Source organism: Lissotriton helveticus, chromosome 7 (assembly GCF_964261635.1).
Source record: "Lissotriton helveticus chromosome 7, aLisHel1.1, whole genome shotgun sequence".
Classification (NCBI taxonomy): domain Eukaryota; kingdom Metazoa; phylum Chordata; class Amphibia; order Caudata; family Salamandridae; genus Lissotriton; species Lissotriton helveticus.
Window position 1 is genome coordinate 1,635,739,455 of NC_136068.1, and position 26,120 is coordinate 1,635,765,574.

The following is a 26,120-nucleotide window of genomic DNA, read 5'->3' on the forward strand; positions in this document are numbered from 1 at the left end:
GAAACCTACGGTTTTTTAAGTGAATTATTACGTTTTTTTAATAGCTAATTTTTATAGCTATTAATTTTTATAATTTTTTCTAATTATTCCAATATTCTATATTTTTATAATATTATTTTTTGGATGTTTTTTCCTGTATATTTCTTTTTAAATATTTACACTCCGGTGCGCTCAGGGTGCGCGCACTCGTACACGCACCCCTACACGTAGCGAGCGCGCAAATCCCGCGAGCGAAAAAAAAAATTTATGTATTTAAAGTAAATAATAATGCAAGACATTTACAGCCTGATTCATCAATCTCCCGTTTTGCGAGCCCCTAATAGCGATTCATAAGGAATCGCTATTAAGGACTTGCAAAACGGGATTCATGTAGGAATAGCAAAAAATATTGCGATTCCTACATGTTCCTTATTTGCGATTAGCAAATTGCTAATCGCAAATAAGGAATAACTCCCCATTCATTCCTCTGGGTCTAAAGGCCCATAGGAATGCATGGGGAGTTATTCCTTATTTGCGATTAGCAATTAGCTAATAGCAAATAAGGATGCGATTTCAAGGGTGCAGGGGTGTCCAAAGGACACCCTGTAGCACCCCTGAAATGTAATCTACATTGGTGTTGCGCACACACATGTCCAAAGGACATGTGTGTGTGTAACATGCAACTTAGAAAAATGTATTTAAATGCATTTTTCTAAGTTTTTGCTATTTACCACGAGGTCTGACCTCTCGGTAAATAGCAGCCCAAAATTGCAATTTCGCAATTAATTGCATTTAAGGAATCTCAAATAGAGATTCCTTAAATGCAAATCTTCGCAAATGTGCGAATTCTTTAATAGGGAATTTTGCATTTGGGATGATGAATCCCAAATGCAAAAATTGCACTCGCAAAAGGCAAGATTCTGAGAATCTTGCCCTTTGCAAGTGTAATTTAGCTTGATGAATCAGGCTGTTAGTGGCATACTGATAAAAGTAGTATTTTTGATTTTTAAGAACCGTATTTTAACTTTAAAAGCATTTCCGAAAATCGAGTGAGATGACACACGCAAAGAGAGAGATTGCGCAGGTGGAGAGAGACATGATGCAGGCAGAGGGTTAGATGGCGTAGGCAGAGACTGAGATGACACACTCAAAGAGAGAGATGGTGCAGGCAGAGAGTGAGATGACACACGCAAAGAGAGAGATGGCGCAGGTGGAGCGAGACATGATGCAGGGAGAGGGGAGATGACACATGCAAAGAGAGCGATGACGCTGGTGGAGAGAGACATGATGCAGGCAGATGGTGAGTTGGTGCAGGCAGAGAGTGAGATGACACACTCAAAGAGAGAGATGGTGCAGGCGGAGAGTAAGATAACACACGCAAAGAGAGAGATGGAGCAGGCAGAGAGTGAGATGACACACGCAAAGAGAGAGATGGTGCAGGCAGAGAGTGAGTTGACACACCCAAAGAGAGAGATGACGCAGGTGGAGGGAGACATGATGCAGGCAGAGGGGAGATGGTGCAGCAGGCAGAGAGTGAGATGACACACGCAAAGAGAGAGATGATGCAGGTAGAAAGTGAGATGGCACATGCAAAGAGAGAGATGGTGCAGGCAAAAGAGACATGGTGCAGACAGAGGGGATAAATAATGCAGGCACACGGCAGATAGCGCAGGCAGAGGAAGAGATGGCGCCAGCACAGGGTAACATGACGCAGGCAGTGGGAGAGATGGCGGAGACAGAGAGTGAGATGGCACAGACAAAGAGTGAGATGGCACAGGCAGAAGGAGAAATGATGCAAGAAGAGGGTGATACAGCAGAGGGTGAAATGGTACAGGCAGGGGGAGAGGGCTTGTGCAGTCAGAAAATACATTTCCAATTTACAGCACTATCTCTATACCAGCATTGAATGAAAGCATGAGAAAGAATCTTTAAAAAAAGAGTACCCTATAAGCAAAGAGATGCAAACTGTGAGGAGATACAGGTGACATTATAGAAAAAGGTGCAAATATAATTCTTTAATTTACACAGACACTCAGTGTCATCCTAGTAAAAAATGTTAAAGCCATACATTTTACCAAAAAACATTTAGCATAGTAAATCGTTTAAGACACAGAGCACGGCCCATATAAATGACCACTACTTTACAATGCAGAAACCTGACTCATTTCCAAAATACATTTCCAATATGCACCATTCGTTTTTTGCCAGCATTACATACAAACATGAGACACAATGCAAAAAGAAACAGTACCCTATAAGCAAACAGATGCAAATTGTGAGGAGACATTATAAAAAAATTCCTAATATAGTTCTTTAATTTACACAGACACCCAGTGTGATCCTAGTTAAAAATGTTAAAACCAATCATTTTACCTAAAAACATGTACCACAATAAATCATTTAAAAGACAGAGCGCAGCCCATATAAATAAGCACTACATTACAGTGCAGAAACCTGATTCATTTCCAAAATACATTTCCAATATGCACCATTAATTTTTACCAGTCTTACAAAAAACATGAGACACAATGCAAGAATAGAGAAGCGCAATATGCTTGTTAATCTTCCCCATAGTGCATACAGCACTCTATTTATATAAAATGAATCATTACTCACTTTTAAAAATGCTTTTGACGATTTAGAACAGTGTCAGTCACACACACCAGATTTTCTTAAGCAGAATCTCTGAAATGCACCTCAGACACTGGAACCTCAAAATGGCCCTGATTCCCTCTTACTTTTCACACATATGCCTGTGTATAACCAATCAAATGTCTTCCCACACAAATTCAAAACCAAACTAACATTGTAATTGGTTGTACATTTCAACACTTTCAAACTCACATAATATTCACCCATCCCCCCACTGCTCTTTCTGCCTGTTACCATGGTAACACTCCACACATCACCTAACTGAGCAAACAGGTGAAAGGTTCATCATACTATGTTGCAAATGAAACCAGCAAGGGTGTTTGACTTCTCAATATACCAGCTTATCCTAAGCAATGTTTCTTTCAATGACTTTTTCTCAACCATTAGAATTACTTCTTTCAAAAAACAGAAGCATGCACCCTATTTTTCAGTGTTGAATTTTCAGAAACCACCAATCATTTCTTATTTTTCAAGTGCACTGTATCTCATCCACATTTTTTTCTAAACTCCTACTTTTCAAACTGCCATTTCATTTCCAGAGCCCATCTGAGTACAACAAAATCTCCCTTCAAAATGCCTAAAGTTTGAATTGTGGGACACAGCTACATTTACTGGACTGAAAGGTAAACAGTAAACAGAGGTATTCCCAACCTTGATTTACCAAATGTGGATAGTATGTGGATTGGCCAGAGAGGATTGAGATGTCAGCAGTTGATACCATTGGTAAAATCCTTTTTGCACTCCCACACCCTTCCCTCATAATTGTGTACTGTGGTGGAAATGACCTAGGCACATTATTTATTTATTTATTTATTTGAAAGTTTTATATAGCGCGGACAAGATCCTTGCAGATATCAGAGCGCTTTACAAAGAGAAGTACATGAGGGAGCATGGTTAAACAAATAAAGCAATAGGTCAATAAGTACAAATTGGTGGCAACTAAGCCCAAACATGAGTACAAAGTAGTACAAATAGGCGGTACAGAGCCAGACCTGTGAGTAATAAACAATTAATACAAATAATCAAAAGGGTCAAACATGTAGTATAGATTGGTACAGAGTACTAACAGTGATCAAGATAGTAGTTCAGGTGTATTTAGCTATGAGGATAGCTTTTACTTCCTTTTTAAAGAGTGTGGTGGAAGAGATAAGCCTGGTTTCGGTCGGGAGAGAATTCCAGATCCTAGGCGCCATTCCCGAGAAGGAGCGCTTATATATTTTTTCCTTCCGGAATCTTCGAGGTTTCAGCAGAAGATTGTTTGTGCCTCTGGTGTTTCTAGCTCCTCCAGAGATTGTCAGTTTCTGTGCGAGGTATCCACATTGACTGGGGTAGGTCTGGAAATGCGTTTAAAGGACACCTTTTATGAAATTGATGTCACTTTTTCCTCAAACTGCCTTTGTATATTCTAATATATGCCAACGGCAAAAATGGAAGTGGTCCAACCAATATTGTCCACAGATTGAGAAAGCAAGGAAACATGTGAATAAGTCTGTTTCTGCTTTCCTCAGAGACTATGGTATGGGTTGTATATACCACAACAACTTGCGTTACAACATGCAAGGCATTTATAGAGGAGACGGTGTACATTTCACAGATGAGGGGAACAGAATCTTCCTCTTGAATTTTAGACTCTGCACCGGTACCTACTTGTAGGTACTTAAATCACCCACATAACACAACAGCTCTTTTTAGAGCTACCCTACCTCTAAGCACTCTAAATTCTTATTTTACTCTAATTTTTTTCACTGTTTTTCCCCGTGGTACGCTCAGGGTACACGTACAGGTAAACACACATGTAAGCGTACATGTAAACGCGCCCTGAGCGTACTCCGCGAAATTTTAAAAAAAAATAATAGTTTTTTGCTCTTTGTTGTCCTTCCAGGCCCCCCTTAGAAAACCTAGGAGGTCAGTGGGTCTCTCCCCTGCCCCCTTTTAATGTTTTCCCCTTTTGTTTTTCACCTCTTGTGTCTCAGTTCTACCGAGACACAAGATGGCGGACTGTCCGGACCATTTGGAATGTTTACAGACATCCGAGAGCCAATCAGCTTTCCGCTCGTGCACTTCCGTGGCGCGCCGGGTACGCTTACCGGTACGCGTACCAAAGCGCTCGAAGCGCGCATATAGATATATACATTTTTTTTCAGTTAATTTTCATAAAAACCACTGGAGCGATTTTCACCAAATATGGAAAAGGCCCTACTGCGTACCAGTCCCTACCATTTTGCCAAGTTTGGTGTAATTCCGTTCAGCGGTTCGGGCTGTAGCCGTGTCTAATCGTCCTATGGAAATTAACATGGGAAAACACGTTTTGGGACCCCCTTTTTTCTTGGCCCCCGCTTCACGAATCCCCCCGACACTTTCAGGGAAGGAGCGGAGCGTAATGGGCCATCTTATTTGAAAAATTCACAAAGATTCATTCACCGGCGCAAAAGTTATTCCCAATAGAATGTTGCGGATTTCCTATGGAAACTAGGTCCTAACTATAACTACCTACTGGCGACTGCCAGTAGGTAATATGTATATATATAACAACAAACATTCTGGGACTACAAAAGAAAGAAGGGCATTCAACCATGGAGTCTGCTTCAACCACAAATTATTCATAGTGCCATAGTTTACACAATTAATCAATCAATCACTGCATTTCTAAAGCGCGCTACATACCCGTGAGGGTCTCAAGGCGCTGGGGGGAGGGGGGCCGCTACTGATCGAAGAGCCAGGTCTTGAGAAGTCTTCTGAAGGCCAGCAGGTTCTGAGTCTGTCGTAGGCTGGCAGGGAGAGCATTCCAGGTCTTGGCGGCGAGGTAGGAGAAGGATCTTCCGCCGGTGGTGGCTTTCCGGATATGAGGAACTGAGACGAGGGCAAGGTTGGCTGAGCGGAGGCTTCGGGTTGGGGTGTGGAAGCTGAGTCCGTTGTTGAGGTATGTAGGCCCGGTGTAGTGTAGTGCTTTGTGTGCGTGGATGAGGAGTTTGAAGGTGATCCTCTTGTTGACGGGGAGCCAGTGCAGGCCTCTCAGGTGGGGTGTGATGTGGCTGTGTCGAGGGACGTCGAAGATCAGTCGTGCCGAGGCGTTCTGGATTCATTGTAATCATTTCAGGAGCTTGGTTGTTGTTCCTGAGTAGAGGGCATTTCCGTAGTAGAGTCTGCTGGTGACGAGGGCCTGGGTGACGGTTTTTCTCGTGTCGGGGAGGATCCATTTGAAGATCCTGCGGAGCATTCGGAGGATGTTGAAGCAGGATGCGGAGATGGCGTTGACTTGCCTCGTCATGGAGAGGGTGGAGTCGAGGATGACCCCCAGGTTGCGTGCGTGGTCTGTGGGTTCTGGGGCTGAGCCTAGTGAAGTGGGCCACCAAAAGTCGTCCCAGGCTGATGGGGTGGGTCCGAGATTGAGGACCTCCGTGTTGTCTGAATTCAGCTTCAGTCTGCTGTCCTTCATCCAGTTGGCTACGGCCTTCATTCCTCTGTGGAGGTTGGCTTTGGCGGTGTGGGGGTCTTCGGTGAGGGATATGATCAGCTGGGTGTCGTCGGCGTAGGAGATGATGTTGAGGTTATGTTGTCGTGCGCCGTGGGACAGCGGTTCCATGTAGATGTTGAACAGCGTCGGGCTGAGGGAGGATCCCTCTGGGATGCCGCAGATGATCTTGGTGGTTTTTGAGTGGAAGGGTGGGAGGTGGACGCTCTGGGTTCTGCCGGAGAGGAAGGATGTTGTTCAGGCCAGGGCCTTCTCTTGAATTCCGGCATCATGGAGGCATGCTGATAGGGTTCGGTGGCAGACTGTGTAAAAGGCTGCTGATAGGTCCAGGAGGATGAGGGCGGCTGTTTCTCCCTTGTCCAACAGGATCCTGATGTCGTCGGTGGCGGCGATGAGTGCGGTCTTGGTGCTGTGGTTGCTGCGAAAACCGGATTGGGAGGGGTCCTGAGATCTGTATATTGCCCATATTCATCTGATTAATAGTGTTCTTTAGTACCTTTACCAACGCCCATTCTGGTTACCTAGTAACTATTTCTCCAAAGAGTGATTCCACAGTCCATACTGCCTTCCCTTCCCCACATTCATCTTAGCACATAGAGATTTCTACCCAACAGAGACAGAAGATGGGTAAGCCCACTCTGGAGAAGCAATGCTGTGGACTGCAAGCAATTATGGTCAAATGCCAACTCTACCCGACATAAGGTCCTACATGACTCCTTTCCTTTTTTGCTGACTATATTTCCTTTGTTGTGCCTTGCCTAATACCTGTGCACATATTCAATGCAACATGATTGTGCTTTCTGTGCAAAGATGACAGTGAATGAGATAGACTCTGTGATGTGTTTTTAAAGTATTCCACTTACGTAGCAATGAAATTTTGAATGCAATCATGTATGTGTCCTATAGAGCTAGTTGTAAGACCCTGAAAGTAGAAGACTCAGGGCCATAGTTATCAAGGTATTCCATTGACCCTTGCCACACGCAATGGTGATTCAAAATCTGAATGAGATTTAACATACCATGAAAGGCCATGTTGTGTGACACTACTCAGCTTGATAAATCTATAGTAATGCAAGTCAACGCAAATTACTGCCTTCTGTCACTCTGCAAATGCAAAAACAACAGTTGATGGACAGAATGCAGAACAATGTCATACATTCACCCCAGTACAGAGATCTGGGCCTAAATCCATCATTTTTTGCACTCCACACCACCCCAGTTCAGACATGGCCATATGCAAATCAGCCTTGACCCTGTGCCTCATGAGGACAGTCCAGCCCGAACTGCCAAGCCATGTATTTACTGGACCGTAATCAAGCATCCTAGGACCGGTTTCTGGCTATCAGCCGTCTTCAGCCAGGATAGCTTGACTCCAGTGGTGTGGAGAGCATGGGACTCACGTCTGAGCATACCCATCGCATTTGGGGTAACAAATGCAAAAACAACAGTTGATGGATAGAATGCAGAACAATGTCATACATTCACCCCAGTACAGAGATCTGGGCCTCAATCCATCGTTTTTTGCACTCCACACTACCCCAGTTCAGACATGGCCATATGCAAATCAGCCTTGACCCTGTGCATCATGGGAATAGTCCAGCCCGAACTGCCAAGTCATGTCTTCACTGGACCGGAATCAAGCATCCTAGGACCGGTTTCTGGCTATCAGCCGTCTTCAGCCAGGATAGCTTGACTGCAGTGGTGTGGAGAGCATGGGACTCACATCTGAGCATACCCATCCCACTCGGGGTGACAAATGCAAAAACAACAGTTGATGGACAGAATGCAGAACAATGTCATACATTCACCCCAGCACAGAGATCTGGGCCTAAATCCATCGTTTTTTGCACTCCACACCACCCCAGTTCAGACATGGCCATATGCAAATCAGCCTTGGCCCTGTGCCTCATGGGAACAGTCCAGCCCGAACTGTCAAGCCATGTCTTTACTGGACCGGAATCAAGCATCCTCGGACCGGTTTCTGGCTATCAGTCGTCTTCAGCCAGGATAGCTTGACTGCAGTTGTGTGGAGAGCATGGGACTCACGTCTGAGCATACCCATCCCACTCGGGGTGACAAATGCAAAAACAACAGTTGATGGACAGAATGCAGAACAATGTCATACATTCACCCCAATACAGAGATCTGGGCCTAAATCCATCGTTTTTTGCACTCCACACCACCCTAGTTCAGACATGGCCATATGCAAATCAGCCTTGACCCTGTGCCTCATGGGAACAGTCCAGCACAAACTGCCAAGCCATGTCTTTACTGGACTGGAATCAAGCATCCTAGGACCGGTTTCTGGCTATCAGCCGTCTTCAGCCAGGATAGCTTGACTCCAGTGGTGTGGAGAGCATGGGACTCACGTCTGAGCATACCCATCCCACTCGGGTGACAAATGCAAAAACAACAGTTGATGGACAGAATGCAGAACAATGTCATACATTCACCCCAGTACAGAGATCTGGGCCTAAATCCATTGTTTTTTGCACTCCACACCACCCCAGTTCAGACATGGCCATATGCAAATCAGCCTTGACCCTGTGTCTCATGGGAACAGTCCAGCCCGAACTGCCAAGCCATGTCTTTACTGGACCGGAATCAAGCATCCTAGGACCGGTTTCGGGCTATCAGCCGTCTTCAGCCAGGATAGCTTGACTGCAGTGGTGTGGAGAGCATGGGACTCACGTCTGAGCATACCCATCCCACTCGGGGTGACAAATGCAAAAACAACAGTTGATGGACAGAATGCAGAACAATGTCATACATTCACCCCAGTACAGCGATCTGGGCCTAAATCCATCGTTTTTTGCACTCCACACCACCCCAGTTCAGACATGGCCCATATGCAAATCAGCCTTGACCCTGTGCCTCATGGGAACAGTCCAGCCCGAACTGTCAAGCCATGTCTTTACTGGACCGGAATCAAGCATCCTAGGACCGGTTTCTGGCTATCAGTCGTCTTCAGCCAGGATAGCTTGACTGCAGTGGTGTGGAGAGCATGGGACTCACGTCTGAGCATACCCATCCCACTCGGGGTGACAAATGCAAAAACAACAGTTGATGGACAGAATGCAGAACAATGTCATACATTCACCCCAGTACAGAGATCTGGGCCTAAATCCATCGTTTTTTGCACTCCACACCACCCCAGTTCAGACATGGCCCATATGCAAATCAGCCTTGACCCTGTGCCTCATGGGAACAGTCCAGCCCGAACTGTCAAGCCATGTCTTTACTGGACCGGAATCAAGCATCCTAGGACCGGTTTCTGGCTATCAGTCGTCTTCAGCCAGGATAGCTTGACTGCAGTGGTGTGGAGAGCATGGGACTCACGTCTGAGCATACTCATCCCACTCGGGGTGACAAATGCAAAAACAACAGTTGATGGACAGAATGCAGAACAATGTCATACATTAACCCCAATACAGAGATCTGGGCCTAAATCCATCGTCTTTTGCACTCCACACCACCCCAGTTCAGACATGGCCATATGCAAATCAGCCTTGACCCTGTGCCTCATGGGAACAGTCCAGCCCGAACTGCCAAGCCATGTTTTTACTGGACCGGAATGAAGCATCCTTGGACCGGTTTCTGGCTATCAGCCGTCTTCAGGCACAGGGTCAAGACTGATTTGCACGTGGCCATGTCTGAACTGGGGTGGCTTGGTGAGCAAAATAATGATGGATTAAACTCAGATCTGTGACTGGGGGTGAATGTTTTGGCATTGTGCAACATTCCGTCCACGATCTTGTATGTTTTGTTGTTCACCCTATGTGGGAAGGGTATGCCCAGACGTGGGTCCAGTGCTCACTAAGCCACTGGAGTCAAGCTATACTGGCTGAGGACGGCTGATAGCCAGAAACCGGTCCTAGGATGCTTGATTCCGGTCCAGGGAAGACATGGCTTGGCAGTTCGGTCAGGACTGTTCCCATGAGGCACAGGGTCAGACTGATTTGCATAAAGCCATGTCTGAACTGGGGTGGCTGAGTGAACTAAAGAATGGTGATGGATTAAACCCAGATCAGTTGACTGGGGGTGAGTGTTTGATTTGTTCAAAGGCTCCGTCCATCATCCCCTTTTGTATCGCTTTGTTCGCCCTAAGTGTGGCAGGGTATGCTCAGACGTGAGTCCCTTGTTCACTTGGCCACTGGATTCAAGATAGCCTGGCTGATGAGGATTATGAATCCGAAACCGGTCCCAGGATGCTTGTTTCCGGTCCAGGGAAGACATGGCTTGGCAGTTAGGGCGGCACTGTTCCCATGAGGCACAGGGTCAGACTGATTTGCATATAGCCATGTCTGAACTGGGGTGGCTGAGTGAACTAAAGAATGGTGATGGATTAAACCCAGATCAGTTGACTGGGGGTGAGTGTTTGATTTGTTCAAACGCTCCGTCCATCATCCCCTTTTGCATCGCTTTGTTCGCCCTAAGTGTGGCAGGGTATGCTCAGACGTGAGTCCCTTGTTCACTTGGCCACTGGATTCAAGATAGCCTAGCTGATGAGGATTATGAATCCGAAACCGGTCCCAGGATGCTTGTTTCCGGTCCAGGGAAGACATGGCTTGGCAGTTCAGGCTGCACTGTTCCCATGAGGCACAGGGTCAGACTGATTTGCATATAGCCATGTCTGAACTGGGGTGGCTGAGTGAACTAAAGAATGGTGATGGATTAAACCCAGATCGGTTGACTCGGGGTGAGTGTTTGATTTGTTCAAACGCTCCGTCCATCATCCCCTTTTGTATCGCTTTGTTCGCCCTAAGTGTGGCAGGGTATGCTCAGACGTGAGTCCCTTGTTCACTTGGCCACTGGATTCAAGATAGCCTGGCTGATGAGGATTATGAATCCGAAACCGGTCCCAGGATGCTTGTTTCCGGTCCAGGGAAGACATGGCTTGGCAGTTCAGGCTGCACTGTTCCCATGAGGCACAGGGTCAGACTGATTTGCATATAGCCATGTCTGAACTGGGGTGGCTGAGTGAACTAAAGAATGGTGATGGATTAAACCCAGATCGGTTGACTGGGGGTGAGTGTTTGATTTGTTCAAACGCTCCGTCCATCATCCCCTTTTGTATCGCTTTGTTCGACCTAAGTGTGGCAGGGTATGCTCAGACGTGAGTCCCTTGTTCACTTGGCCACTGGATTCAAGATAGCCTGGCTGATGAGGATTATGAATCCGAAACCGGTCCCAGGATGCTTGTTTCCGGTCCAGGGAAGACATGGCTTGGCAGTTCGGGCTGCACTGTTCCCATGAGGCACAGGGTCAGACTGATTTGCATATAGCCATGTCTGAACTGGGGTGGCTGAGTGAACTAAAGAATGGTGATGGATTAAACCCAGATCAGTTGACTGGGGGTGAGTGTTTGATTTGTTCAAACGCTCCGTCCATCATCCCCTTTTGTATCCCCATGAGGCACAGGGTCAAGACTGATTTGCACGTGGCCATGTCTGAACTGGGGTGGCTTAGTGAGCAAAATAATGATGGATTAAACCCAGATCTGTGACTGGGGGTGAATGTTTTGCCATTGTGCAACATTCCGTCCATCATCTTGTGTGTTTTGTTGTTCACCCTATGTGGGAAGGGTATGCCCAGACGTGGGTCCCGTGCTCACTAAGCCACTGGAGTCAAGCTATCCTGGCTGAAGACGGCTGATAGCCAGAAACCGGTCCTAGGATGCTTGATTCCGGTCCAGGGAAGGCGTGGCTTGGCAGTTCGGTCTGGACTGTTCCCATGAGGCACAGGGTCAAGACTGATTTGCACATGGCCATGTCTGAACTGGGATGGCTTGCTGAGCAAAATAATGATGGATTAAACCCAGATCTCTGACTGCGGGTGAATGTTTTGCCATTGTGCAACATTCCGTCCATCATCTTGTGTGTTTTGTTCTGTCACTCTGCAGCAGGGAGGCTTGCCATGGGTAAAATCGTGGGTGTTCCCATGCAATCAACCTTGCATTCTGGCATATTCCTAGATTTGCCAACACTGGTAGAATTGTGGATCATCACAATTGTACTTTTTACCACCAGAAGAACAACGCTATTCTCCTTGTTTTTTCCATCTTCATAAGTGTGCTGCATTGTGCAGCACATCTAGAATGAGGACAATGCTTCTGAGGATTGTTTTTGTGCGAGAAGGTGTCCCTTTCTTCACAAACATGATCCTGCCTTTTTAACACAGACACCCTAACACCACAGTGCAATGGTGCCTGCATAGGCGCTAGACAGCAGGATTACCTTGTATAATTTTAAATACAGCACATTCCTGCCCTCTCTTTTTCATGTAGTGCAGCACAGCAAGGTGGCTTGCTGCATTGCATGAAATATTGATAAATGTGAGTCTCATGCTAATTTTTAATTTGCCAATTGGGTGGAAGAAAGGTGACAAACCGACTGATGAACATTTCCATCTAAAATTAATTCTTTCTTGATGATAGCTTGGTAACATAATTATACTGTGGCTGTAAAAAAATGTCTACACTGCATTGGTAATTCTTTTTGTTTCCAAATTGAAAGTTGTATGATGAATCCAACTATTTTAGGCCTGAAAGGCAGAACTATTTGTATTTTGAAGAATTGTGCTTTACCCGGTTGATAGTCTTTCAGGATCATGAATGCATTGTTGTATTGATTAAAGGCGGTATGTACTGCAGTATTGATTTAAGTGGAAATCTATGTTTGCATGTGCTTTTTTTAATAGCACACGTAGCAGAGAGTCCGCTTTGGGAGAATTAGGCAATTTTATGGTACTTTATGATGATAAAAACATATAAACATAAAATGTTATACAGTGGGGAGTGGCCTGCAGCCGGAGGGATTGGCCGCACACGAGAGCTGTTCCGTACCCCTCACCAGAAATCCAGCCAATTATCCTGGATTTGCTTCGTGGAAAAGCGATCTGGGAAGCGGAGACCCCGACCCCAATGCTTGGGGATCTGTGGTAGGGTGACTATTCTTCTCAAAAAAAGCATTAGAGTCTGAGAAAGCTACCAGGCCTGGAGCGGTGGAGATGGCAAAATGGCGGCGGTGGACTACGCAGCCTGAAATAGCCTGGTTGGAGCCGTGAGCAAAGCCAAACACCATGGGTGTTTGTATTTATGCAAAGCAGTGTGGGAATTGCGGAGGCTGCCTGGGGTCCGGCGAGCAAGGGATTGCCAAGTTTTCCATTTTTAATAAGGCGCAGAGAGAAGAGCGCCCTGCTGCGGCAGTGCTGGGCTGGGCGGTACCATCTAGAGAGGAGCCACAGTGATAAACATCTAACGCACGGCCGACAGGGGTTGACCAGCACCGACTGGGATATCGGCCAAGAAGTGACCCTGTAATGTACAGCCTAGGGCACGAGCAGGGGAGTTGGAGCCTAAGGAAATGGCAACCAACCAGATGCGGCGAGCAGGGGAGATGCCTCCAGTGACTGGAGGGCCGGGACTTGTGCATAGGCCCGCTAATCAACACTGCGCCTGAGTCCACTAATCAACGGTGAGCCAGGGAGCCACCTCCAGCGCAACAGACCTGCAGCGCCAGTGATGGGAGAGAGTGTCCAATACAGTATCGACCGCCTTGAGCCTGCTGGAACAATTTAACATTGCCACAGGACATGCAGCAATCAACTTGACCTGACAAGGAGGGCCCGTACTTAACGTGAGATTGGTAAAGTTTGGGGGGCCTGAATCTTTTCAACTAACAGCATGGTGTTGAAGGCTGGCATTTATTGGTGGGGATATGAGACTGTTGGAAGGTATGTTTTCCCCCCAGGGGGCCCCAGAAGATACCTGGCATACAAGTGCCTGCTGGCTCAAAGCCTTGCTGCCCAAGCCCTAAAGACAGCTCAATTGCTTTTCGTAGGCAGGCGATCACTGCTTAGACAGGACTACCTTAATGTTCGGGGAAGACTACCATAGCTTGAATTCAATTATTATTCCTGCAGCTGGTATATAGAATAATCAGTACCATCAAGCCGGACGTCTTGCATACTCTCTTTTTCCGTTGCCACACAGTGCCAATTTCAGGGGTGGTGATATTGTGAAAACTGACAGGCTGCTGGCGGGCTTTGTCCCTTGGGCAGGCGGCGGTGAGTAGCCGATTGATCCCCAGTCACTTAGCCCTAAGCCGCTTATATTTGGAGGCAATGGCAGGAGGAAGAGGAATGTATGACGTTACAACGCATGCTTTTACCACGCATGCTGTTACAACGCAGGTTTTACCACGCATACCATTACAACGCATTACACTTGGGGGTGCTGAATAGTGAATAGTTTAATTTACTATTCCAACTCCAGTCCCCGTGGATAGTAGGGAAGGTGTTGGATAGTAAATTAAACTTATTCCCTATCCTAGAGCGCCCCCCAGTGTAATGCGTTGTAATGGTATGAGTGGTAAAACCTGCGTTGTAACAGCACTGCGTGGTAAAAGTTTCGTTGTAATGGTTGTAAACCGAGGAAGAGGTGCCAAGGGAACAGTGCAGAGCAAGCTGGAGCAGTTTGCATGGGACAATATGGGGGAAGAGCAGGAAGTGACTCACCAGGAGGTATCAGGCCTGTCAGATTCCCCCAAGCGCAGCCAGAACAGATGCTTCAGGATATCATGAAGGCGATTAACGGAGTGCGCACCTCTCTTGAATCCTGTATTGATTCCGTGAACGTGGAGGTCTCCCTTATCAGGGCTGATCTCCAGAAAATGAACAATAGAGTAAAAGAGGTAGAAGATGCCACCACTGAACTCCATAAAGATACTTCCATGCTTAAACAACAAGTCATCCAATTGCAAGACAAACAAGCTAAAAAGGACCAGCAGGTCGACGACTATGAAGGCAGGGCACGACGCAACAGTGTGCGCACCTTGGGGGTGGCAGAACGTGCAGAAGTACCAGCAACTGACCTATCCATGGAAGATTTAATACTAAAACATCTCCAACATCCTAAAATATCTCCAACCCAAGAGCCTTTCACACTATTTCTCTGTGGAGCGAACTCACCAATTCCGGGTGGGAGACCTAGGCCAGGTGCTCCCCCTCGGCCGATATTTGCTAGAATCTTTAATTTTACAGACCGTGAGGTCATCCTTCAAACAGCCAGGGTTAATCCGCCAATCAAGTTGGACGATAGTGCTGTCTCCTTTTTCCCTGACTTTATGACGAAAGTCCATGATCAGCATCGCAGTTTTTAGCGGTCAAAAAGGCATTGCTGGATAAGGAGGTGAAATATGCCATGATGCAAAGCTTTGAGTCGAGGATGGAGGCAAAGCTTGGTTCTTCTCTGCACCAGAGGAGACATGGGACTGGATTGACAGCTGGCAGTGGCTGGCGGCAGGTGGAGAAACTCCAGAAAGGACGACAAGTGGGATCACGAAATGACTATCCAGCCAATCTTTGGGGGTCTCAGGATAACTCCCAAAGTACAGAAACGGACTCGACATCTCGAAGCTAATAAAGGGATGGCTCTGGTATAAAAAGTGGACTTCGTAGATCACAGATAAGTGACTCTTGGGGGGGTTGGATATTGTTTTCACTAGACCTAGATATGGCCTCATTGCTACTGGAATGGGTTTTGCCGATCCATATGGGTGTTCCCAGGAGTCGAACATTTGCGAACATTTGTCACTGGGATGATGATCGAAGGCATGGTCAGAGGTCTCCCATGGCAACTTCTGTCTTGGCAAAACAGGTAGATTTAGTGGGGGAGGGGTGGAGGCTGTAGACCAGGCACTTTCAAATGGCGGGAGGGGCAACAGGTACTCTGCCATGTTTGGGAGTGGGTAGTTCAAAATCCACAGACAGGAGTGTGGGGGGGAGTTGGAAGTTGGGGGGTAGTCTCTGGGAACAGGGAGTTGGGGGATGTGTTTGGGGTTAGTAATTAGGCACATGGTTTTTTAAAGTTGTGTTAACCACATGTAACATTTGGAATTGTGTTTGCTCTGTCTCTGTGCGGTCAGCAGGAGGGCACTGGCTTAATAGGCATTCTCAGTTTCTAGAAATTGTGGTGCTAATGGGTGTGGAATCCTGTGTCTCAGATGGGGGCCCTCGGGCTCTCCGACTTTGGTAGTACCAGATCATAAGGGGTGAATTGGTTGATACATCACTCCCGGTCCGAACATGGAATGTTCATGGGTTGGGGGGTTAAAATAAAAAGAGGAGTTTTGTTACAATACATTAAAAGACACACTCCGGATCTCGCCCTGCCCGCTTGAAACACATTTAGTGGGCTACAGGCGTAAGGCCCTGTCTCGTTAGGGGTATAAACTTCTGGTCCACGTGGGATTCACACCAGGGTCGAGGGGCATGGGTATCCTTGTTAAGAAAAGTCTGGTGCTCACTCCATCACGGAAATGGGCAGTTCACCTGGGCAGATTTGCGGGGCTAGAGGCCAGCTGGGAAGGTGGAGCACTTAATATAATCTCTTTATATCTTCCACCAGCGCTGGGTAAGAAGGCACTTGTAGATCTTGGTATACTTCTGGTAGATCTCCCGAGTGGAACCTTAATCCTGGGAGGGGATTTTACCATGACCTTTAATGATCACCTAGACAGGCAACCAGTACGCCCTCAGACACGTCCCAACACACCTCTGTCAGACTTTGCCATGGGACTTACAGTTGTATGGCGATACTTCCATCTGGATTTTACCTAGTTCACATACTATTCCAACACCCACAAAAGTCTATAAAGAATAGGTTCTTTTTTTACTAGCATGGCAAACAACAGCAATTTGCACAGCCCACGCTGCCTCCCTTGAGGCATTTCTGATCATTCCCCAATATGGGCGGAGCTCACCTACCACAATCAGAGACTACAGAATACGATGGTGATTGACCCCTGGCTACTGAAAATCCCAGATATACAGGAGAGTTTGCTGACAAACACTGAAAATTATTTTACTGATAATGTGTGATCCGTTGACTCGGCACAAATAATATGGGAGGCTTATAAGTCGGTCTTGAAAGGGCAAGTACTGGCACTTAAGGTGGGCTATAGGAAAATATAGCAGCTTGAACTCACAGAGCTGGAGACAGATCTCCAAGAGCTTGAACTCAAACACATGCAATCCCCTCATGAAAATAGGGCTCACCACTTAGACCTCAAACAAGGGGAATACAAAACTCTATCTGAAGAGCTGGAACGGGCCCGAATGCTAGCTACACGGCATAAACTTCATGAGCTGGGTGACAGGGCGGGCAAATTGCTGGCATGATTGGAGAGACGGGAGCAAGATGAACGTTGAGTGCCTAGATTGACACTTGGCAGTTGCCGTTACATTTCCGATCCGCAAGAGGATGCTGACGCATTTGTGGATCATTTGGAGGCGGTTTGTACCTCATCGACTACTGCCACAGCTGACGATTCCCAGCAATTGCTAGCTGATATCCAGCTACCTACCTTGTCCTTAGAAGATAGGGATGCATTAGAGGAGGATCTCTCAGAGGATGAAATCCGCTAGGCGATAAATAATATTCAATCAGGGAAAATTATAGGGCCCAACGGGGTCACCATTGAATTCCTTAAACTGATGTCTCTACATGTCGCGCCCCATCTACTTGGAATGTACAATGAAAGCTACCTACAGGGGGTCCTGCCGGAGGACCAACAGCTGGCCTCCATTGTGGTTAACTGTAAACCTGGGAAACCTGTGGAGATTGCGGTTCATACAGGCCTACTTCGCTTATAAATGTGGAGGCGAAAATCTTAGCGAAGCTTCTTGCGCATCGTCTGATCTCGAAACTCCATTCATTAAACCATGCTATCAGTCGAGCTTTGTGCCCGGCCGGAACACGGCCTCGATATCCGTCGACTCCATAATGTCCTAGGCCGCAGACACATCATAGTAGAAGGCTCAGTGGTATTGGCACTAGACGCCAAAATGGTGTTGGAATTGATAGAATGGCCATCTCTCTTTGAGGTGCTGCGGCGCCTGGGGTTTGGCTCGAAATTCAGGAACTGGGTCGGACTGCTCTATACTGATCTAAAAGGGCAGGTAAGGGTTAATAGTTGCATGTCCCGAATGTTCTCATTGAAGAGAGGCACTAGACAGGGTTGCCCTCTGTCCCCCCTGATTTTTTCATTAATTCTTGAGCCTTTGGCCTCTTGGGTGAGGAAGGATCCGCTTGTTAGAGGGTTGAAATGGGCGGAAGGTCACAAAGACAGAATATCTCTATAAGCAGATGATATTCTGTTATATCTCACATTCCCTTATGCCTCGGTGCATAGAATCCTAAATATATTTACTAACTTTGGGAATTATTCCGGCTATTGCATAAACTGGAGTAAGTCGGTGATCTTTGCAATTCATGGTTCAATATCGGCACTATCTTGGGGTGTGAGGTGGAGGTGGCGACGGTCAGTTTCAGATATCTGGGGGGTTTTATAACTCCTGACCTTCAGACCTTCTATGAAAATACCTTGGCTGCTTCACTGTAACGACTTTGTAATGATGTCAAACTCTGGCAGTCGCTTCCCCTTTCCCTGTTGGGTCGAGCGGCCCTTTTTAAGATGCTGGCGCTCCTCCGGGTTTGTATATTCTCCAAAACTGTCCAAATAGGGTCCCTGAATCGTACTTATGGAATATTGACAGTGAAGTCAGAACTCAGCTTTGGGTTGGGAAAGCGCCCTGTATAGCTATACAAAAATTGACTAAGGGCTGGTATGACGGTGGCATTGCCCTCCCTGACATGCGCCTATACTACTGGGCCAATCAATTGATAGTGGTGAACCATTGGATATATCGTTCACCGGAGGACCCAGCGTACCTACTGGATAAATATCAAATGGGTACGGAGGGATACCTAGGATCCCTCTATTCCAAATTTCAGAAAAATCAATCCCTAGGTCCGACAGCCCACACAGTGGAGATATGGCACCAAGGGACTTGACGGTTGGGATGGTCGGGTCGTCTGAACAAGTCACTCTGCTTTGGTTTACCCAACAGTTGGGTTTGTTGCATCACCAGCCAGGATTTGACAAATGGGATACCATTGGCATCTCGTCCATTGGCCACCTAGAGAATAATGGTAAATTGTTAACGTTTATGAAACTGAAAACTCAATATCAATTAGCTCAAGGGGAAATATTCCATTATTTATAGATTCGCCACGCCTTGATAGGAGCCCTTTCTGACTTTACCAATCATCCAGAGTCCGCCCCTCTTGAAGATAGTTTGCTATCAGAGCCTATGCCAGAGAAAGCTGTCTTGCTGACATATAAGAAATTATGCAATAATCTTCCTTATCTGTTCTATACTCTTTGGGAGAGATGGCAAGCCGATATGGGACAATTGGAGGATGATGACTGGCAAGCAGCATAGATGTCCCCGAAAGAAGCAGCCATTTCTCTTAGGCTTTGATTAATCCAATTAAAAGTCCTTCACAGAACATATCTTACAGGGGTCATGTTGGAAAAAATTGGGCATAGACCATACTCAATCTGTCTTCGTAATTGTAACCAGGTAGCAACTTTATTTCACATTAGCTGTGAATGTCCCTGCATACAAATTTTATGGGAACGTGCCACTAGACACATGGAGAGGGTGTTAGATAAAGAAATTAGTCTCATGCCACGCCTAGGGCTCCTTAATGTTTAGGAAGCAACGGATCTAACGGAAGTGGAACAACAAATGACTACATTGGGCTGCATACTAGTAAAGCGGGCTATTGCAATGAAATGGGGAATGGGGGAAGAGCCATCATCAAAAAGTTGGATGCAGGAATTTGATAAATGCATGATAGCTGAGAAAGTTGTGTTTAAATCTAAGGGATGTTCGAAGAAATGGGATAGAAAATGGGGTAAATGGAATGTGTATTGAGGTGGGCTGTGTACCTCACCAGCTGTTGATATGGAAATGCGTAACAGAGACGGACTGGAGAACAGACTGCAGATCTGAGTTCTTACTGTTCTTATTGACCAGGTGGAAGTATAAATGTGGTACCTTATGTACATTTCATGAACAGGTGATTTATGTTCTGTGTTTAATTTCAATAGAAATATTTTTTTTTAAATAAAAAACTATATAGTACCTCGTATTCCATGCAGAAACATACCTGGAGTGAAAAATAAGTTTTGAAAATAATCCTGAACAATTTGAATTGCTTATATTTGTATTTTGAAATGTCTCATAGAAGACAGACATAATAGCAGTTTGTTGTCGCTGAAACTAATGGACAGTTGTGTTGTGCTAAATGCAAGGAATAGATCAAATTTAGTAAATTAAATGCTATTTTTCATTTACCTTGTCTAAGCTGCATTGTCTTTACCCTGTAAATGACAACTGATCTCTCAAGACTGGCAGAGGAGATGTATAGCAGAATTAGAATTCATTTTTGAGGAGGAAGTGGTCATCATTGGAGTTAACCGAATTCAAATGTACTGTATTCTACAAAGCTTTTATTTGCCATTTTCATTCATCTGTTTAAAAACACAAGTATTTTCTAGATAGATAAATATTTTTTGCTGCAGAACAAAATATGGCACACTGCTATATTATTTAATTTTGGTATTTTCAAGTCACAATATTATTTGATTTATTTTCAATACAGATATATTATGACATGCAAAAATAGCAACAGTTACATTCGCTTTTGCTATCCAGTGCTTTATTGAGGAATGTAATGTATACAGAATGGTGAATATTGTGAACAATTGTAAAAGTAAACAAGTGTATGAATAAGTGTAAACAATAAAAGTGTAAATATACAAAAGAGTGAATGTATGCATACATAATAACAAGATACAAATATTCTGCAAAATAGTATAAAGAATAAAGAAATTCTTTGGGTAGAGGAGAGTTGTATGTTTATGGAGGGTAAAGAGAAATGGAAGAGGGGAGTAGAAAAGGGTAGTTGATATGAATCATTATAAAACGTACAGTAAAAATTACATTAACAATGGAATATAGAAAGATTACAATAAGATATAAGCATATAAAGAAGAGAACAAATGTATTATTGGATAGGAGTTAGGAATTTATGAAGGTTTAAAAGTAGCAGGATGTAAAGTTGTGTCAATAACAGGTAAATCACTCATCGTGGTTGAATAGGTTGTGAGGGATTACCATATAAGGTCTCTATTGTGGATTCCAAGAATGGAAATTGTGTGTGCCCTGTCACGTCGATGATGACAGCAAACTGCAGACCACCAGTAGTGGAAATGGTTGATGTGTCATTTCAGTTAGTTTTAAAAATTTTACTAATCCCCCTATTTGATGAAGCTGCACAACTGTTTTAAAAACATTTATATGTATGAAATAATGCTTTTAATGAATGTGTTTTTTTTTAAATGTTTGTTTGTGCTTTTATGAGTATATATATCTCGAATAAAGCTTTATCAATCAATCAATCAATCAGTTAGCTGTAATTTGCTGATATGCAATAGCAATTAACCCCTTCGGTGCTCATGACGAGCTCAGCTCGTCCTGACATATACCTCTCAGGTGCTAATGACGAGCTGAGCTCGTCATGACCACACCCATTTTTATTACGGCCCAGCACTGCAGGGGAATCGCTCCAGCAGCCATGAGGTTAAAACATGAAGCAATGTTTTGTTATTTTGACTGAGATGACGGTGAAATGAAAATAAAAATTACAACATGCACTAATACCCATGGGTGTCTAGGCACGGTGAATACTGCAGAGGTGGCTAACCAGATGGAGATTGAAAGAAAAGTTTGTTTGGGCTGGTTGTTAAAGCAGCACATTTTTAAGAGTTTGCGGAATGCCAGAAGATTTCTTTCCTTTTTAAGAGTTAGAGGAAGAGAGTTTGACAGGCTAACAGTGCCTGCCACAAAGCTTCTCTCCTCATGTGGCAGTCTTTGCCCCAGAAGTTACCAGATTAAAGGAGGCCAGGGACCCCAACTGCCTCTCTGGGATATACCATCTACATGTCTGTGAAAAATAATCAGGGCCTGGCCCATGTAGAGCCTTAAAGGCAATACAAAGGGATTTTAATTTGATTAGTCTCTTAACTGGCAGCGAGTGCAAAGATGGGAGGGCATGGGTCACAGACTTATGTTTTGGACTAGGGAGCAGCAGCCGAGCTGCTGCATTTTGGATGACCTGCAGTTTATTGAGATACCTTGATTGTAAATTGAGAAAGAGCTCATTACAGTAATCGATTCTAGACAGAATCAGTGCTTGCTGTGACCACGGCTTTATGGAGCTCTGGTGGAATGAGAGGTAATATTTTTCTGAGGGCCATCTAATGAGCCCAGAAAGACTAAGACAAATTTAAACAGAATTGAGGTATATAAAATATGGTTAATTTGTCTCCAGACATGATGCCAAAAATGAAGAATGTTGGGGCAGAAGAATGACATGTGTTTAAGATCACTAGCAAACACATAGATGACCAACATGGGGCCTCAGAATTGAGGGAGAATCTGGAGATATAGAATGGGGTAAAGTGAAGTCTATTGTAAATAAAATATAGGGCCTGATTCACAAAAAGGTAAATGTAGAGATTTGGTGTAAGCCTGGACCAAACATTTAAGTTTACGGCTTTAGAATCCACAAAGGGAATTGACGAGTACAACCTTTATGTCTGTACTCAGACAGGATCTCGGCCTGAGTACGAACACAAAGATAGTACTCGAAATGCCCTCTGTAAATGCGAAAAAGTTGTGAACTTAGACGTTTGGTCTAGAGTTTACCTTTGTGAATCGGTCCTCCAGTTTTTTTGTAAGAGGAGCAGTTCAAGATGTGCTATGGAACTTATTTCATAAGGCAAGGAGGTCATGAGTATCCTAAGACAGCCTCCCCTAAACGTTCTATACATGTTTTGGGTTGAGAAGGAGGTGCAGCCATTAGAGATTTATAAATAAGAGACAGTTTTTTATAATGTAGATAAAAGATTGAGTGGTGGAGTATCTACCAGAGTGGTAGAAGTACTATCAGGTAAGATAATACAAATATCTATTAGGATGTTATTTAGAAGGGATACATTGGAGTTGGATCCAAACAATACCTTTATTCCTCCATGTTCTCCAAAAGAGAGGTTGATTACTAAATGTAATAAGATTATTGAACCAGAGAGACATATGGAGAAAATGTGTGTGGTTAAATGCAAATGAGAAAAGAGGCAGAAGTAATATATGGGAAATATGTTAAAGACTGGGTGGAAAGATATGCAGCAGTAGAAGAGAGAAATTCATGGAAAGAGGAAGGAGAAATGAGAGACTTTTCTATTGTTAACCCCTTGCATGCTGCCGCGATTCTGCACCTGTGCGGCAGAATCACGAGTGGGCGGGTTTATGACGGCCCCCAGCCGTCATCAGCACACGAGCGCCGTAGTGCATGATGGATGGGGGCCGTCATCAGCATGCAAGGGGTTAATCATAGCGGTGGAGACGAGGGTTGTGTTTTTAATATCCAAAAGGCAGCTTGTTGACAACAAAAAGCCTTATGACATTTCTCAAAATTACGTAAATTAACACTCCTTACATTGAACTGTTCCAGATGGGACAGGGAGATGCGCGATTTCTTCCTTTTGCATAGGAATTATTATAAAAGAGAATGGATTCTCTTGAAAAAAACACTGTGGTATGCAAACGGTATACATGGATAGAATATATGGAATTATGAGAGAGATCATTATTACACCCAACCGACCCCACCAGGATAGAAAGAGAGGTGATCAAGATGAGAGTAAGATTTCAATACAGAGTAAAAGGTCTTGTAGTTTAAAGGAGACATAAGAGGTAATAGAATTAGAGAACCATATTCCTATGTATTTAATTTTGGTTGGGGTCCAAGTGAAATCAAAGGAAGAAAACAAGTGTTTGGTAGACAATTTGTTTGAAGGAAGGATTTGGTTTTATCAAAATTAATTTTATAACCGGAAACCTGGGAGAAAGTAAGCATATCTTGAGATAGGGATGGTAATGAGGTGACAGGATCGGAAATAATAATAAGATTATCATCAGCATGAGCTGCAGTCTTTAAGTAATGTGACTTGTATTGTAAACCAGAAATGGATGGATTCTGTCTGATCTTCGCAAGAAATGGTCCTAGGACAAGAATGAATAGTAATGGGGATAAGGAGCAACCATGTTGTACGCCCCTATGAAGAGAAAATTAACACAAGGTTATTCCATTAACCAATACCTAAGTAATCAGGGAATCATAAAGAAAAGAAATTAGAGGAAGGAGAGTTAAGATAAAACCTTCCCAGTGCAAGACTTTGAGCATAAAGGGCCAATTAAGTATATCAAAAGCTTTTTCGGCATCAATTGTAATGGCATCAAGGGGATAATCTAAGTTTGGTGCTTTACTTAAAATGTCAAAGAATAATATAGTATTATCTGAGCACATATGGCCTTCAATGAAGCCTACTTGGCTTATTCCAAGTAATTGAGGCTAGAAAGATTCAATATGTAGAGCAAAATTTACCAGGGTAATGGGTCAATACATTTTACACAAAGTTAGATCTTTACCAGGTTTAGGGATAAGGCAAATTGTTGCCTCTAAGAAAAGAACCTTTCGAAAAGTGAGGAGCAGAAAGAGCTGAGAATAAGGTGAGCAATTTAGGTATTAAAAGAGAGGAAAACTCAACTGAAAACAACCTGGATCGTACGTTTTACCTTTTTTTATTGAACTTATTTCCCCCAAAAAAATGTCTCAATCTAAACAGGAGAAATCCATGTTAGAGTTAGAATGTTTGGGAATTGGAGTAAAACTAATGGTCAATGTCAGTTTCAGACATATAAATTGATTTGTAAAACTTTACATATTCTTCAAGGATATCTGAATCTTGATAGATTGAAGTACCTGTAGAAGATTGTATAGAACTTATTTTGAGGCGATCTTTTCCAAATTTAAAATATTTAGCTAAAAGTCTGCTTACTCCATAATTTAGAACTGCGTTTTAATAAGTAATTAGAATCATTGTCAGGAGTTAAATGTTAAATGTATTTTAGCAGCAATTAAATCTTGCAGAACATATTTATATTGTGACGAATAGTATCTATGCCTCAGTTCCTTGATATTGGGTAGTAAAGTCTTCTTTTTGCTAGCAACATAACCAATAATTAAACCCTGTGTTGAGACTTTTAAGGAATCGAAAAAGAGGTGGGGTGTGCAGGAGGATTCTGATGTCTGGAGAAACAAATCATCAATAAAGGCTGAAAAATTGTGTATCAGAGAGTAGGCAGTTACTAAATTTCCATCATCATGGTGATTGTGGTGGAAATAAATAAAAGTCTGCTATTACTGGTCCATGGTCGAAGAGAAAAATGGTTTCAAACTATGCATTAATAAGAGTGATAGAGATTTACTAATAAATATATGGTCTAATCCTATAAGGGAGGTATGAGCAGGAGAGAAGCTGTATTTCTTTTTTTAATTCATTTTATTTAACATAGCTCTAGAAGAATGTATTTTTGAGGGCCGAGGGAGGAACTAATCTCTTACAGGCACATGCATCAAAGGATTTTGCGATCGCAAACGGTGCGAATCACAAAAATCAGCCGTTTGCGATCGCAAAATCTGCTTTTGGAATGCATGAAGGGTGAAGGCCCTCGCAATTTGAGAATTTGCAAATATTTGCGAATTCTCAAATTGCGATTGCATTTAAGGAATCGCATTTTGCGATTCCTTAAATGCAATGCATGAAAATTTTTAAAATTGTGATTTCGCAATTAGGGGGAGCAAATTATCATGAGGTCGAACCTCATGGTAATTTGCGAAAACTTTGAAAAATGCACTTTTGTGCATTTTTCAAAGTTTCATGTTGTGCACACACCTGCCCTTAGGGCACGTGTGTGCACAACATATGTGCACAGATTGATTTCAAGGGTGCAACAGGGTGTCCTTCGGACACCCCTGCACCCTTGAAATCGCATTCTCAATTTGCGATTCGCTAATTGCTAATCGCAAATTGAGAATGTCTTCCCATTCATTCCTATGGGCCTCTAGGCCTCTAGGCCCATAGGAATGAATTGGGAGGTATTCCTTAATTGCGACTCGCAAATTGCGAGTTTCAATTAAGGAATATTAAGAAATAGCATTTTTTTTAGCGATTTATTGATGCATTGCATTTTGCGATTC